Genomic DNA, 17,638 nt, shown 5'->3' on the forward strand with positions numbered 1-17,638 from the left:
CATCAGACAAAAGGTTTGTTTCAGTTTCTACCAACGCCTTACAATGTCAGTGTTGCAAAAAAGTGCGCCAATAATGATGTTGCAAGCTTGTTGGGCGGATTTTAGTATGTGAAGGATGACATGCCATTAGAAGACAACAAAGTCTTCCGCTACAACGAGTTCAACAATGTGTATGTGGACTCGTTGAAGCTCCAAGAGTCAATGATAAGATTTTATGGGTTGACACAAGAAGAGTGTGATGGGAAAGTGATATTTGTTATGAAGCTTGATGAGTACCAAGTTGTTAAAGGTCAACGGTTGAAAGGCGTTGATGAGCAGGGCCTTGGTGGGTGTCAATGTGGAGCTAAATGCCAATGAGAAGGTAAACACTTGTTTAGGTATTTAGTCAGAGAAAAATATTTGGTGGCTGGAAGCTTTTCATCTCCCACATGAGACACATGAGACTCAAATGGTATTTCAATCACATTGAAATCCTTGATGTCATTCAACAACAACAAGAAGGACAGAGATTTCATGTTTCAGGTCTTGGAACGTTCCAACTTGAGTGGCATTTGGCAGGAGACTTGAAAACACTCAAGTGTATGTTTGAGTGCAAGCAAGGTGCAATGACCCTCTTTCCATTATTGCAGCCACAGTAAAGTCTCAATGGGAACTGATGGCAAGGGTGCAAAGGCCAGCAAGTCAAAAGGTGGTAAGGATAAGAGGCAAAGTTACAGTCAACTTTGCAAAAGGTGTACCCACTACACAAGCAGTGGGTAAAGCATTACAACAATGGTCTCAAGGAATCCTCAGTTGTGACCAGCAAGTACTCCCTAAATGATCCAAATTGGGATCCTATTCTTCCAATACCACTAATAAATGTGCATGTGTGCACCCTTCATGCCCGTCTACAAATTCTTGACAAGTTTCTTATGCTCCATATTAATTACACTTGGAATATGGAGCCTGCAAAATGAAGAGAAGAGTGTATACGAGAATTGGAATCTATCCTATCGAGTGTTGGTCTACATGGGGGTGCAGTTGAGCTATCAAAGGACAAGAAGGAATTTGGAAGTACACAAGATTGCCCTAATAAAGTTTGTATGGGTGGTAGTAAAGCTAGACATTTGCTTTCAAACTTTTCAAACTCCCAAAGTCCCAATGAGTTTCAGTTGTGGAAAAAGGTTTGTGACATTACCACCTACAAAGGTAATGAAGCAGCCCTAGGAATAAAGCCTACTCGTGTGTGGCAGTCTATTGATTATATTTTTAGTCTTTTCAAAAAGGCAAAGCTAACCGATCATGAGATATCCACCAGAAAGTTTGTAATCAATAGTTTTACAACAAAATGGTGGATGCTTGGGGGAAGACACACATAACACATTACATGGTGTGTTGAAGATTTGATATTTTCAATCAAAATACATTTGTGTGCAAAACTAAAGTTTGTTTTTTTTTTCAGCACATTCTTTTTGCACATAGTGCTTTTTTTCTCGACACTTATGGTTCATTAGCCATTTGGAGCAGCCAAGGAATGGAGCGCTCACACCATCAAGAAAAATCAATGTATTTTAAAAATACACGACATGGAGGTGGAAGGAAAAAGAGCAATGCCCTTCACGAGATGTTCAATTGGTTCTATAGAGTTTTAGTAGGGAGAGAGAGAAAGAAGACAGGAGAACAAAGAAGTTTAAAATGTAGAATAGAAAAAGTGGTTAGCTTGAGGCGATCAAAATCATATCATGCTTTGAGTGCAAAAGATCGATTCCGACGCTAGTTGGAGACAAGGCGGCGTGATGACAGTCTTTGGGTGGAAATTTAATTTCCTTTTGACACTAACCATATCTATTGTAAACATGCATTGTCATGCAAAGTGATTTGTAAAGGCGACAATTATTACTTCCATGGCTCAAGTTTCGTCTATTTTGGAGTCTTTTTAATTTTGAGTGATTTTATTGAGTCTTTAAATTCTTTTAAAGTTTAAGTACTATACAAGTCAAAACTCACAACTTAAAGTTCATTTCTTGTTTGCACATTTTAGAAGATCATCTCAAGCCCAAATGTACACACACTCATATCTTGCACAACATGGATAATACACTAGAGCACACCACCATGCACAATGATGACACCACTGCCATTGACAACACTAAAAATCCGCAACCAGCACCTCGTACAGAATCCACCGTGTCAAATCCACATCCTCAATCACAAGAACCAACTCCAAACACCCAACCGCTCCCCCAACCTTCAACTACAGAGGATCAAAACACCATGTGGCAAATTTTTGGTGATCTCCAGCCACTATAGCATGCGAATCGCATACCTCTACCAGAGCTCGAACCATTTGCAGGTCTTAACAGACCAAGACAGGAAACAGGACCTAGAACTCATGCAATGGTAGCAACTGAAGATCAAGCAACGGTAGAAACTGGAGATCAAGCAACGGTAGCAACAACTGGAGATCAAGCAACATCAACAACAACAACTGGAGATCAAGCAACGGCAACAATTGGAGATCAAGAAACGGCAGTAACTGGAGATCAAGCAATGACAACACCTGAAGCTCAAGCAACCGCAACTAGGCCACAAAAATTTCCACCTCGAGTCAAACAAAGGGTGATCAAATTAATACCCTGTGATCCTGTTTCTATAGCATGAGATTCCAAGAGGAGGAAGAGAATGAGAGAGTTAGAGAAGAAAGAGGCAGCAGAGAGAAAAGCACAGAAATTGCATGAAGAACAAAGAAGGCAAAGAGAGCAGGATGAATGGCGGAGAGCCAAGGCTGAGGAGCCCACTTGGCTAATTTACATGCACGAGCGGAGGCCGAGAAGAGAGCAGAAGAGGATAGGACTCAGGACGCCCAACAAGCAAAGGATGGGAGCTCCAGACCTTCAAAAATTCCTCAGAGAGCAAAACAATGTGCCAAAAAGAAAAAGGACAAGCTCACACCTGAAGAGCAACAAGCCCAAGAAGAGAGGAGGAAAAAGTACAAAAATGACCCTCCTCAATGGGCCAAATAAGTGGCTCCTCCACCACCGCCAACAGTGTAGAAGAAATGGTGATGGAAGCCTGGAACAGTTGCTCTACATGAGATCCAAAAATATCAAAAGAGGACGGAGCCAATAATACCAAAGGTAGCTTTTCTTGGGTGGTAAGAGAAATTATGGACGAATATTCAAATTGTGTTACATGTATTCAGCGTGTGGCTCTTTTGGCTTTACAGGATGCCGCTGATGACATTTTGGTGCAGTTGTTCCAAGATGGTGTATCTTGTATGGTGCATGCAAAGCGAGTTACACTAAAAAATATAGATCTAGCTGTAGCGCTTCAATCTGAGGAATGAAGGGTGCCTCCATAAGAATTAGTTTCCCCATGTAACCTCTGTTTATGAGATTTGTAATATTTTGATATAATATAAACGACTTGATTTTCTCTCATTCAGTGTAACTCTAATAGTTAATTGTGTACTTTCTGTGGTTGAAGTATTTGAGTTAATCAAGTAGTAAGATTTCACCTCCTCAACCATCCAAGCACCTATCTGATGTGGGATGGCTACCGATGAATATTTTGTGAAACGGAGCCGTTTCTGGTGCGTACGAAGGCTGTTGGACGGCCAAAAGCCACAGTGATGAACATCGACGCGGAACGGGCCAAAAGAATGGCCTGTGTGCATTGAAGAAAAAGATTTATTGGCCAATATGTGCAATAGAAAAAAAAAGTACATGAAGCGACAAAAAAAATAAAAAAAACAAAATTATTGTATATTGCTCTAGATATTACATCATGGCTGGTTGGTTTTCTTGTAAATTACATCTTTTGGTATAGGGAAAATGGCCGACTTGACACCAAAGGTTTTGACAATATCCTTTGGGTTTGTCACCCCTGACCTAGGCTTAACTGACCCAGGGTGCTTTCTTGTAAAGGCATACTATGGAGCCTCTTAGTCCACCAAGATACACTTGTGAGCATTAAGGGTAAGGGAATCTTCAGCAAGGATGGCACTTAATGCCTTGCACTTGAGCAGCTCCACAGAACCATGCTTAGAGAACTCTATGTGTGCAACTCAAAGAAAGGATGGCCCCATACAGCCAAGGTAGTGCCACAAGGAGCTATCTCTAACCATAGGATTGTTGCGCGAACATCCAGTACGCACTGCAAACTTATCAACATGGTATGCGACATTGAATAATAAACAATGACACACAAACTTTTTGAGCACTCTCATGATCAAATGAAGGATTACTTACTGCCTTGTGAAATGCCAAAGCATAGAATACATTCATCTATCAAAACAACACATAAAAAAGTCAATTTTGCATGTATCAAATTTCTTTTAAAGAATTGTTCATGTTTTTTGAAGGATGCTTTATTACCTTTTGTGTATGCCCATTCTTTGTTCGTGATGAAAATGGCTCAGAGCTCTCCATGATCCACCTAAAACTCAGCTCTAGGCCTGTGCGTGTGGCCAAGCGCTCCACAAGACTAAGAGCGGTGCTAGGACAAAGAACAAGCACCCAACCCATGTTATCCATCACTGTAGATGCAACCACCAATGAAAACTTGACATGGTCATCTGTTAGCTCATTCCATGCAGGAATGCCATCAAACCTTGAACAAGCCCACCTACAAGAAAAATTATTGTATTTGAGTGTTAAGAATTTGAGCTAAGTATATGCATGGTGTATACAAGATAGCATTGAAAACTCTCTTACCAGTAGGAAGATCAATAACAGTAAGATCAACACTCCATGCACTAGGTTTTCCATTTCTTATCTTCTCACGTTCACCCAAGCCAACAAAAACTCTCGCATCACCACAAAACCATCCTTGAAGTTTCTTGCAGTGAACTCCTTTCCAAGCTCAATGTAATCATAAATCCAAACCTTTGAATTTTTTATGTCTCCTTTCTTTTTAATGGAATGGAAACTAGCCAAAGGTGCATGAATCAAAGCTCCCTTTCCAACATTCTTTTGGGTATGAGAACTTCCTAAGTTCCTTGTATCTAACAATAGCCAAAAAAATAACACATTTTTCTTCAAATCAATCCATGCCATAATGATTAGCATAAGACATAACAAAAGAAAGAATAGCAAGAACATATTGTTCCCACCAACAATTTAACTTACTTACCCTTGATTGACATTCCACCATTGCTTGATGGTCTTGATCTTCTTTTTCTTTGAGAGCTTTCAACTCTTCCTCCATCTTCTTCCTTTGCTCAACAGTCATCTCTCCTGATGACCTTGAGTCGGACTTACATTCACCCTTCAAATGACGAAGATAATTCTCCTTCTCCTCTTCTAGACACTCATCTTTCTTCATATCAATCCACCAAGGGCAGTGCTTACGCTCCCAATCCATGAGAAGAAAGGCTTCAACAGAATCATTGTTCTCTCTAAAGATAGTGGAGGTGTACATACTATATGTAGGAGGACACATAATTGTCCATGCTTTACATATGTCAGGCATGCAAGTGATCTTCTTACTTCTTATGAGATACATTACATAATAAAGGCTCCAACAGAATCATTGTTCTCTCTAAAGATAGTGGAGGTGTACATACTATATGTAGAAGGACACATAATTGTCCATGCTTTACATATGTCAGGCATGCAAGTGATCTTCTTACTTCTTATGAGATACATCAAGAACCTACAACAATATGATTACATAAACCTTAAATAAAACGAACTTATATAGTACAACAATAGTCACTTAGCACAATGCATAACATAGGAATTACCTATAGACCAATCGACGGGAAGAATTTTTCAAGTCCACATGCTTTGATGGTGGAGTAGCCACATTCATCTCCTTTTGAAATTCGTAAAAAAGTACTCCTCTATATCTACTAACAATGTCTTCAAAATATGACTCCAAGTGAACATCTAAAGGCAAAACCACCTTGTGAACTCCATGTGTGGAATCTACAACCTGTTGTAAAAGCCTTCTTGCATCATCCAAGACTTGATCCATCCATACTTCCTTGGCCAACCAAGGGATATAGAAATGATCTCCCAAAGGCATTCCAAAACTTTGGCGAAAGTTCTCATCTGCTCCCAAAAGCTTTAGCATTTTTATCTTTAGCTCTTGAGAACATGTAGCACAAGATATAGAGTAGAGTTTCTTTATTGTAATCTTGAATTTCTCATCCTCAAAAGGAAGACTCTATAAAATTAGAAACCATTCTTCTCCATTAGCAGGATTCACCACGGATAGATTCTACAATAACCAAACAAAATTAAAAAAAAAAATCTTTTTATTATACTTTTAATAGAGTGTAGTACTTACCCGAGTCATGCGTCTATTGTAAGCTTTAACAACATTCCTCTTTGCTTGAATCTCAGCCCTCACACGCTCATCTTGTGACAAAGTAAGAGGTATCGTATTTGATGCTACCTATAAATCAGACTTCCATTTATTCTGCATACACCATTTCAATAAAACGTATGAAGAACCAAAAAGATTATTAGAATCTTACCAAATATTAACAAATTTAAGTACATACCCCATAAACCATGGGACCAAGGATAGACTGAGTAAGAGGATACCAAACCCTCTTTCCTGATTGTGCTTCTTGAGCCCTTGCTTTCCCCATTGACACTCGTTCAGCCTCAGTAAAATTTTCAGTGATTTGAGACCCATCTAAAGAACAAATGGTACTTGTATGATACAAGTAGTCTTTGATATTGGTCTTAATGATTTCTTCTTCATTCATTCTACATAAACAATAAACCATAAAAAATTTACCTCAAGATGTATCATTAGAACAAAGACAAAGAAAAATTTAATGTACAAATGAAAGTAAGACTTACATGTTCAATCTTTGAAGAGCAGCAATCAATCTCAACTCCTCTTGCTGGGTAGGGACAATAAATTTTGCCAAAACCCTCACATGTTTCTTCTTGTCATTACGTGAGACCTCGCTTATGCTCTCCATCCAAGAGGCCACTCGATGATTCCCTTCCCAGACAAAGAACATCTTTCCCTTCAACATGGACCATTGATCGTTGTTTTCAAGCTCATCCTCAAACTCTTTGTTAACCATATGCCAATACTTGTCCCAAGTTTTTGTAATGTCCTCATTAACATCTCTAGTTGAACCATCTAGAAGATTTATGGATAAGATGAACATACCTTTCATCTTAAGGTACCCTTCTTCTTCAAAAACCTTCTTAAGTAAGAAAGGTCCCTTCTAAGCTCTCGTACTCTCTCATTTATCAAACACCTACAGAGAGGAATCATAGGGGGTATACATCCTTTATTCAGGGTTAAACTGTCTATAAACTCGGAGCCTTGAGGCCTAATAATAGCTTGTGGGATAACCTCCTCAACCTCTTTGTCATCTGTCACCTTCTCATTGTCCTTCATACCCCCATCTACATCCTTATCATTGGTGGCCTCTTTATCTCCTTGATCATCATGAATGTATTCTACTTGTTGATTAGCCTGAGCATTTTCAGCTTTATCAAAACTGATTTCTCGTCATCCTCGCTCTGCTAGAAACAAATTTCCTCTTCTTGCGTATGACTTTGGGTGAACCTTTTGTCCTCTTTCCAAAGCTAGAAGCCTTTCATAAAGAACAAATAAACAAATATCAACAAAAATATTAAAGTTACATACATTTAAAATTTCTTCAAAACAAGATGCTTATTTATGGGCCAAATTTAAAATTCAAAACTTAAGAACATGCATTTCAGTCAAAATCCGACATCACATGCATTGTGTGTGTGTGTGTGCACGCGCTCTCTCTTCCATACATCATTCTAAATTTTCACAAGGGTTTCGCCGGCAAAACGCCTGGCATGGAGCAGTGTTGAAACGACCTTTGCTCATTTTATGGCTTGACTGAGATATATATGCCATATGAGATATGTATGCCATATGTGGTATACTTCGAAAGCATTTCGATGGGGTCTCTATGCAGACCTTTGTGTCACGCATTGGGCAGCTCATAACACAGTTGAAGGTCAAAGGGGTAATAAGTGTGGCATTTATAGCCCCTTTTGATGGTGTGGAAAACCAATACACAGCTGTGTGATAGACCTTGTGAGCTTGTACAATACGGGAGCGGCAAAGTATGGGGGTGAGGCCAAGGTGCTAGCGAGCTTTAGCACAGGTGGGGTTGGAAGACAGCTCTTGGCTTGTCAACAACTCAAGGCCGTTGATGGCTCTTACGCATCCTCAACTAACTTCCAATACGAGGAACAAGCGCTAACGAGTCCCCTACACATGATTAAAAATCCTTCATGTTGGTCTAGAATCTAAGTCTTCACAGGTATTTCGCCGGCGAAACCCAATCTTGCTCAGTCAACATCCCAATAGCTCCCAGCCACCTGCTCAGTCATTGCCATGGCATCATCCCAATAGCTCTCAGCCACTTGCTCATTTCAAGAGCGCAGGAAATTCATTCTCTCTCTAAGTGCCTCTTGTTGCTTCATTTTAAGCTTGAAGTTCTCATTGTTTATCTTGAAGCCTCGGTTGCACCAACTGAATGAACTTCCTAATTCGACTTCTTGAGCTTGGAATATGGCCAGGCTATCAACAGATTTGCAGCAGAATCAAGATTACGCATGGCACAAGGAAGATGTCCCCATTAGCTTTGAAATGCTGGAACACGCTGAAATGCTGGTCAAATTTTGATCAGACATTTCAAATGGCCCCAGAAGCTCTGCTCGCTGCCCTACTCCAAACTCGTTATCGACCTTGCTTTGAATTCCTTGCTCACGGGCCAACGCTGATTTGCTTTCAGCTCAAGATCTCTCTTTCCTGTTGCTCGGGCTTTGACGTCCGATTTGCTTGGGTTCATCCCCTTACTTGCTTCAAGCTCATCGCTTCATGAGCTTCTAATTGCACTCAATTTGCTTTGCAGCGCTGCAACCCACTGTGCTCTGTTCGACCTGCTCAATCCCTCAAGGCTTGTAGACTCCTTCAAGCTTAGCCTCGATTTGAGTGTTCAAGCTCACATGCCTTCAATTGCAAGCTAGCTGCCTGACCTGCTGCTAGTTGTGAGTCCCTTACTGCTTGGGCTTCCTCACGCTACTACTCACAAGCTCTTTGCACACGAGGCTTGCCTTTGCTTCCACTCTCACGAACTCGATGCCGACCTGCTCCTGTTGCTCGGCTTCTTATAAATTTGAGTTCATCGGTTTAGTCACCGACCCTGCTGCCGCCGATAAATTGTGCACCGCTCAACTGTTCGACCTTACCTTCAATGGCTCAATTTGATGTTTCCCGCTACCTCTGTGCAGATGCTTCTCAACATTGCTGCATGATTGGAATGCTCCTGCAGATAGGAAGCGGCAGGATTGGAATGCTCCTGCTGTGGAAAGCAAAAGGCAACTTTCAACTACAAGAGTTTCGCCACCGAAACTACCTGGTCACGCGTGCTGCACAGCCTGCTACTGTGTGCGAGGGTCAAGGATAGGGGCTACCCCCGACTGTGTCAAGGATAGGGACTATGTGCGAGGGTCAAGTCGAGCTGCATAGCCTACTACTGTGAGCACCCGACTGCCCCAACCCTTGTCCTCTGCACCCTCTTCTGTGTGCACCCGATTGCTACTATGTGCACCCGACTGCCCCAACCCTATACCAGTACGCGCTCCCGAAACCTATTTGCTAAGAAACAGAGGAGTTTCACCGTCAAAACCCCTCCAAGACCTGGTAGCAAAAACAACAGAGAGAGAGGAGTACCTGTTCATGTTTTTGTTGGTTGCGTCGTTTCATTGTTTGTTGTAGGGATCGCACACAGAGCTACGTTTTCAAGCGGTCCACACAGTCGAAGACCAAGACATTTTAAATCTATTTTTTAATTTATTGAATATATGTAGTGTGGAAACTATAAAAATGATAATACAAGATATATAATAAAAATGATAATAATGGCTGATTCATATCTAAAGTAAGATACTCCGCATTGAATACCATCGATCATCACTTTAAAACAGAATATCTTGTGCTTTATTGTTCACTCTCATACCATCATATATACGAGTCTTGTTTTCTGTTTAACACTGTCTTTTGCCACTTTCGCCTTTTGCCTTCTACTTTCTGCAAATATGAATACTGCAATTATATGAGATGAGAGCAGCACTAAACAGATAGAGCTTTCAACTCAAAACAGTGTTGTGGAGATCTCACACCATGAGTTAAGTGCATGTTTTAGATTAGTAGAGCATACAATAAGTTTGCATCAAATATTTGGTGAGCAGAATGAAGGTCTTTCTTTTGAGGTGCCAAATATTCACAGAGGAGAGAATACTGTGTTTCAATTGGATATTCAGCTTGGAAGGACATTTGTTTTGCATGGCAAACAGCTATCAAGACAAGCTCCTGTTATAGAAATTGAGGAAGAGTGTTCAATACAATAGGGAGTGGAGGAGAAAGGTGAGCCAAAAGCAACAAAGAATGCTAGCTTGGAAACTGCCACTGCACATAGCATAGTTGAGATGCTTAGAAATCTCCCACAAAAGAACTCTTTAAGAGCAAACTTTGAGCTAGTTCGCGAGATAAGAAATATTGATGAGCTACCACAAAGATATGATGGAAACATCATGTTTGAGCTTCCATATGCAGACCCTAACAATAGGACAACAGGAGCAAATGACAAATTTGATGGTGGACATGTTTGGACAAATGCAGTAACAAGCAATATCACTGGATTTGATGGGATTGTCAGATTCAAAAAATGTGGTGGACACTTGATGTGCCTAAACAATATATGTTCAGGAGTGCAAAGATCAAAAGAAATGAACGAAAAGTTTTGGACAGGGCGTTTGTCAAAAGTCAGTCCCGCAGGATCCACGACAGGCAGCTATGGAAGCCTTAAATGCTTTTATTGTAATCTTCCCCCAACTTGCATCTCTGAATGCCTTTGTAAGCTCATTCTTTGATTGCCCTTAGAGATCCCTAGTAAGAGAGTAACGAGAGGGATTCTTCACATGGGTTGTCACTTACACCCAGTTGCTGAGGGTGTTGCAAAACAAGCAATGGTGGATGTTAAAGTCAAAGTGAAGGACATGATATGTAAAGATGTTGTGGGTAGGCCAAGGTCTCTCCAACAAAAATTGGCAAAGGAAATAGTACTGCAATCAGCACTTTTTAAAGACAACTCTGCTAAGGCAATGCTTTCTGACAAGGACTTAGGTGAGGTACTTGCTAAACTTGCACCTACACTTGACAAAAGAAGATTGTCATGGTGGAGGAAAGAAGCACAAGAGGAGGTCGGCCAACCCACTACTGGCTATGATTCCATTTTTAGTTTGAAGAAGCGCTTGCTTTTTGACTTTTTTTCAAAGCATGGCCTTTCCTGGTTAAATAGAGTTCTCTAGCTTTGATAGATGTCACATTTTTAAAATGTCAACCCAAGGACCTGGCAATGGTGCTGATTTGGTTAATAAAATGTGTCCTGGTGGTGGTGAATTGGAAAGTTGTTGGTTCTTTGATTTTGTTAAAAGAATGCAAGAATGGACAACTATGACATGCCATGTATATAACCCTTATGTTCAAGAAATGCAAACCATAGCTATTGGAGATTTTAAAGTGGAAGATACTGAAGCTCAAACTCTTTTTTGGATGCTACTGAATCGAGTGATGCAGAAGGAGGGTTACAAAAAGGCTGAATTCAAAGGATTTATGACTGATGAAGCTCAGGCAAATTGGCGAGCTGTGAGGACAGTTTTTAATGGAGGCCCTAATAATGTTATGGTTGGACAGAAAAGATCATGCTCATTTCATTGGGAACAGAGTATGCAACAACATGCAAGAAAATGTATCCTTCCCCATAGTCAAGAAGAGTTTAAACAAAGGTGTAGAGCATGGAGGATTGCACCTTCTGAAGAGGCTGCCGAAACAGAATTGAACAATCTACGTATGTGGTTGAGAAAAGGACATTTAGACAAGACTAAGATTTCAATTCTCGAGACATGGATTGTCTGGTGGCATGCCAGAGTTGCACATTGGGGTGAATACATGGTCAAGGCGAGTCATTGTTAAATATTTAGAGTAGATAAAATAATTGCAAGTTTACATGTTTTGAATTTTTTATAGGCTTTGGAGGGGAGTGACAGGCAACTAGTACCACATGCAAACTTAGCGAAGTCCGTGCATGGGAGCTGGTTAGCTTCCAATGATGGGGTTAAATATATTTCTCTATATAGTGCTTGCTATGGTGATCTTTGTACTATTCTTTTGCAACAGTCAAAATATGACTCTTTTCTTAAGGGTGGACACCTTGGATGTGGCCCTGGAATTGAGAAAATTAAAAAAAGACGAGCTTCATCTAGTGCAACCCTCCCAAGACCTACAGAAGTGGTGGATCTAACTAATCAGGTAGCAATTGAGCTTAATGCTGCTAGTAGAAACTTTTTGGCAGATGGTGACTCAAGGACAGTGAGGCGAGGACGACAAGGCAGACACAATAATCCAATTAGAGATAGAGATTCACATCGGCCTGAATTTGAGTATGTTACACAACCTGCACATCGCTCAACACGACCTACCCATAGCTCAATTGGAATAGAAAGCACTATTGAGGTGGATGTTCACCACAGACGATGGGCTATTCGAAGGACAAATCTAGGGAGTGAAGTGCGATGCCAAGGGTACTTACGACATAAAAACAAAAAGTGCAATGAGCTAATTGATAAGAAGGGTAGAGGAGGATTATTAGGGGTGCCTGCCCCTTGTTTTGAGGGTCTAATTGAAATCCCTTTAGGTCTCAAAAAACAATTTGTATGGTTTTGTGGCAACAACATTGATCATACATGGGAGCCAGCAAAAATTGTGAAGGAGAGACCAGCAAGCCGTCCTACTATATGGCCAATTGCAAAAGGAACATCCTTAGATTTTACAGAAATAGAAGCATTGTGGGCTGCAGGATTTGACTTGCAGAATATTGAAACTACATCACAACAAAATGCAAATTTGGTGCACAATGCAGATGATGCTAATGTGCGCCCTAAGCACCGTGATGGTAGGGTGGTGGTGGTCACTAGGGTCATAACAAAAGAGATGGAGGCAAGGATCGATAGAGCTACCGAGTTGATTTGCACAATTCATGGCCAACGTGTGGTGATTCAAAATGAGCATGTAGAATTTACTTTGACAACCAGTACAAGCGAGCAAAATGAGGAGAGCTATTTGGTGGTAGTGTCCACCTTTCCTTCTTGCACTTGTGAGGATTTCCAGAAGCGTTTACGAGAGGGTAAAAAATATATGCCTTGCAAGCATCTTTATTTTGTCTACACAAAAAAGCTTGGGTTAGATGTGTTTCATCAAAGGTTTGTTCATCAAGCAGCCTTGACTAAAAGAGAGCTCCATCAAGCACTTAGACTTTTGTCATAGATTTTAGATTACCTTGCATATTTTTGGAAATTTTGGAAAATGTTGTCTATGTATAGTTGCTCCAATCAAACTACCATATGCGATTGTATCAAACTACCATGTGCGATTGTTGTATTTGTATACATTGCGTGATTGCTCATATATACATTTCTATATGTTCTGGGCCACTTTTGAGAAAATATTTTTAGGTTCTATATACAGTCTCAAGGTGTTTTTTCCTACAGTTGTACTATATATAGTTTCAAAAAATTACAATTGTATGTTTACTTAAGGTATTTTTTCTAGCAATTGAATTATTTGCAAATGCACTGTTTTTGGTATACAGCCTTCAAAGTTTCTAGCCTAAAATGAGCATGTATCCTTGGCTACTATTATATACATTGCACAATTAAGCATTCAAAAAGGTAGAGAGCTAACTAAAGGTAGATCTTAACAAAGTGTGATTTATTGTTTTTCTAGTGATACATTTACAATGCATAAAGATTTAATTTGCATATGGTCTTGTGATTATTGGAAATGTTTCTCGAATAAAACCACCACTACTACGTGGAGTTTCTATGAGTTAAATCAAAATGAAGTTGCAAAACAAAATTATTGTTGCTAATTTGTTTGTTGAATAGAATGATCTATATCAAAGGTATTGATACTATGACGCTCATACATATTGTAAAGGGAGTTTGCAACATGTAGCATTGATCTAGCATTGATCTACCTTTGCTTAACAAGATTCTTTGTGATAAGATGCAAAGCTATGTTTGATTTTTATCGAGTGTTTCTTAGTGAAATACATCAAGCATAATGTTTGTGTTTTTGGGGTTCTTTTTAATTATGTTACTTTTTTTTCCATTGCTCGTCTTGCTCATGGGATTATGCTCGCAAAATGGTCATCCCCTTTCATTATGTACCAGACAAGGGTATAGGATATACAAGGGCGTCTGTGTAGATATGGCTAATTTTGGAATGAGTTTTTCCTTCCAAATTTCATGACAACTGGTTGCAGCAACAACGACCAGGTTTAAGTTTTTCTTGTTTTCCCTGTTTACACTTTACTTGGAAATTACTGTCATTGTGCAAAGCAAAGTGCTTTGGAAATTTTATCTGAAGCAAGGCTTCTCCCTTGTGCCAAGGTACTGTCCAATAACTTGGCATCATGGCTAGTGGCACACAAGTTTGGGGAACTAGCAAAATGGGAATATCAGCTCACAGAATCCCTACCAGTCTAAACTAAGGAATGCACTTATGGTTTTGGTTCTCACGGTTGAGGCCATTACTCTCCGCAAGGGCTTACAATTTTGCATGCAAGGCATGCTAATGAGGAGGATTCAATTCTACCACTTCATGCATTACGCTTCCGCTATCACACTCGCAACTTTGTCAAGGAAAGACTAAGTGATGGATTGTTTAATATGATTTTTGGTTGCTATCAACACACAACAACACTAAAAGGAACCTAAATCTAGGACTTATTTCACGGGCAAAGTGCCAATACTAAGTCGTCCTCATACAAGCACGACCCCTGCATGCTAGGTGGGTCAGAATGAGTTTTTGTTTTTTTTGTTACCTCTTTCGATGAGAGAGTCATACTGGAAAACTGTGGAATGCTTATACAATAAGCTGCAATTTAGCCTCATAAGATGCGTAAGAGCACACAGCTTGGGTACACACTCTAAAAACTTAAGGAAAGTTCCTCAGCCCAGCATGCTCTTGTTCTCTCTTTCTCTCTCTCTCTCTCTCTCTCTCTCTCTCTCTCTCTCTCTTTAAGGAAATAATGAGAATCTTCTAAGAAGCTTTTGATACATGTTTTGCTTGTAAGTCAGCATGAGCCAAGGTGCTCCAACTCTCAGCTAACACGTGAATAAGATGCTACTCAAATTAGTCTTCATCGGTTCGTCCATTGAACACTAATTTGCATAATGGCTATGAGCCACACTGGCTAAGAGCCATTGTCAAGCCAAAGGTAAGACCTAACTATTGGCATTCTTTGGGTGATTGTTTTCAAGTCCGAATAGATCTAACCCGGAAAGTACACATGACGTTACTGTACAAGAAAGAGTCTTGTCATTACGGATGTCTAGGGTGTCATTTTTGCACTACATGTTTTCAGTGTGACACTCAAGTTGAGTCTTTGATAATCTTCAACTCATAGTAGCTAATCTCTACAAGGAAGTATCGATGTAGCAATCAGTTGAGATAGCATGGTTGTCCATAAGAGCTAGGATTTACACGCATGCGTATCCTCATGCTCTTGTTCTTTCTCTCTATAGCACTACGAGTGTCTATGGACCCATTTTTTTGGGTAAGACCCCACAGGTGCTTACTGCAACTTTTCAAATAGATTCTGATCATTTTGTACATGGTTGACTATGTTGTTTAACATTACCTGCTAGTTGAGCAGTTTCTACTGATAGCCGTTTTTTGGCTCTCTGGAATTTCCATAGTGAGTTACCTCACCCTATCAAATCACTCAAACACTGTGTTTACCCTCACCTTTTCACTGTATATAGGTGTGTGTGAGTTAGGGGACTTTTCCCATATCTTTTTAATAAACCCTCAACTAGCTAGTCATTGGGCTAGTTGAGCCAAAAAAATATATAAAAATATAAAAATATAAGTATATTATGGTCCATTTGCGTGTAAATATTTCATTGTATATAGGGCCTAAATAAAAGGATTTTTCATAATTATTTGGTATTTATTTAAATATTCTACCTAGGGTGTGTTATTTATGCTATGTACATTGACTCACCATTACCATATTTTTTCTTACCATTTTTTATACTCTTTATTCCATATAAAAATAATCTCATGCAAGCTTCTTTTAGTTTTTGTGTAACTCCATCGCAACAAAAATCCAAAAAAACTAGTTCTATTTATGTGTATATTTTTTCACTATTGTGATTTTTTCCTTTCTACATCTATTCTCTATCACTCTCATAAATTAGACCACCACAAATATTCATCTTTTTATGGTAGACTTATAATGAGAGAGATTTATTTTGACCCCTTTATATTTTTTCCACCTATGTTATTTATATTTGACATGTACATATTCTTTTTAGACCCCTCAATATTTGATTTTCTTAGTTGTACTATTCACTTATATCATGATCTCAACAATATCTTCAATTATAGACCTACCAAATAAGGTCAAGGGTATGTGGCATGCATGCATGCACTATGGAGGGCTCACTCTTGGAGGCATTCAAAAGAATCATCGAAAGAAGGACCCCACAAGGACTTTGTGCAGTGGAAAAAGATAGTCGGTTTTGCTGAATTTTTAAAGGTCGCTTGCTCTCCGAATTTGAAAAGGTGATACAAACAAAAGTTGTAGCTCGTGGACTGAAATTTTACCTCAAATTTTTTCCTTTTTTTTGAGCTACGAGCTGTGAGCTATGATTTTATTGGTGGACCTCAGTTTGCCCATGCTATGCAGGCACACTCCCTCTTCCACTTTATCATTTTTCTCTTTCACACACAGTTCTCCACTCATCATCCCCACCTCTCTCACAACTCTTCTCTGCACCCTACTGACCTTCTTCTCAACCTTGAAGAATAAGAGAAACCATGGTGAACTCATGTCTCCTACACACACTTCCATTCCAAAATTGACCACCTAGTCTCATTTTTCCTTATCCATATTACCCATATCTATCAAAAAAACCACAAAATTCAGCCTCTTCTCTTGAAAGACAGCATCATGGTGATTGATTACTCATGTTCACTTACCTTGGCTCCCAAGGAAGGTCAAGAGTGGAGAAAAACCGTACCGTCAAAGCTAGTGGACCGTCAACAAGCATCAAAATTGATCCTACTCAAGACACTTGGAGCATCAACATTGTAAGAAATCCATATTTTCTTACCTATTAAGAGTTTTTTCTTCCTTATTTGTATCCTACTTGGATACTCCCATTGTAAATATCCAATTCCATTTGTAAATCAATAAAAATACTAACTCTACTAATTTACTAACACTAACCTACTATGAAAAGTCCTATCACCTCCACTTCTCTCCTCTCTCTCTTCTTCACTATCTCCACCAACTTCTTGATAATTCCAATGCAAAAGAAATTAGATAAGTGCTGAAAATCTAACCCAACCATGGTCATAGCAGTAACCCTAGCCCTCAAAATTGGTATAAAAGGAGGGTGTAGCTAGCACAAAAGGGGGGAGACATAAGGAAGAGCACTATGATATTGCTTGAGAAGCCAAGCTCAACCTCTCTAGAAGGAGCTCTTGAGTGGAAGCTCATTGTCTTATGCATGTGAATGTGTTGTAATAGGAGTGATTAGCAAGGGAACTCTATGCCATTGTA

The 17,638-nt window shown here is 39.6% G+C and overlaps 2 pseudogenes; one reads left to right on the top strand and one right to left on the bottom strand.

The window, feature by feature from the left end:
• Positions 1–2,128: 2,128 nt before the first annotated feature.
• On the bottom strand, positions 2,129–7,126 carry LOC147449934 (uncharacterized; annotated as a pseudogene).
• Positions 7,127–10,040: 2,914 nt separating this feature from the next.
• Positions 10,041–11,312, top strand: LOC147449935 (uncharacterized; annotated as a pseudogene).
• Positions 11,313–17,638: the final 6,326 nt, after the last annotated feature.

Source organism: Adiantum capillus-veneris, chromosome 10, assembly GCF_014529385.1.
Source record: "Adiantum capillus-veneris isolate H3 chromosome 10, ASM1452938v2, whole genome shotgun sequence".
NCBI classification, from domain to species: Eukaryota; Viridiplantae; Streptophyta; class Polypodiopsida; order Polypodiales; family Pteridaceae; genus Adiantum; species Adiantum capillus-veneris.